Here is a 428-nt window from a genome sequence, read left to right as displayed (position 1 = left end):
ATTTTAACTAATCACTAGAATAGCTGTTGTAAAACAAGTAATTTATGACGAATTACAACCGCCACTATTTTCATTGCCAGTTTAAAATATATGCAACAGCTTTAAACTGTGATGATTTTTCATGAGAGTTTTAAAAAATTATGGCTACAATTTTCTACTAGATTTGAAAAAGAGGGACAAGTTGAACCTATGCTGATAAGAAAATACAAATAGCGATTATTTATGCATAAACCGTTGCCAACTAAGACTATATATATAACAGCTTCTCTTAAAATTGTTACTAAACTGGTAAATAATGGCTGTTTTTGAAACTACCTCTAAAACAGTGTCGCTAACCGATATTATTGTAGTACTATTCATATTAAAACTTTTATTTGGAGTAATTAGTCTAATATAATTTGGAAAACATCGATTGTCTTAACTCTAAC

The sequence above is a fragment of the Arachis ipaensis genome, chromosome B04, assembly GCF_000816755.2.
Source record: "Arachis ipaensis cultivar K30076 chromosome B04, Araip1.1, whole genome shotgun sequence".
NCBI classification, from domain to species: domain Eukaryota; kingdom Viridiplantae; phylum Streptophyta; class Magnoliopsida; order Fabales; family Fabaceae; genus Arachis; species Arachis ipaensis.
Note: the sequence above shows the minus strand (reverse complement) of the source record.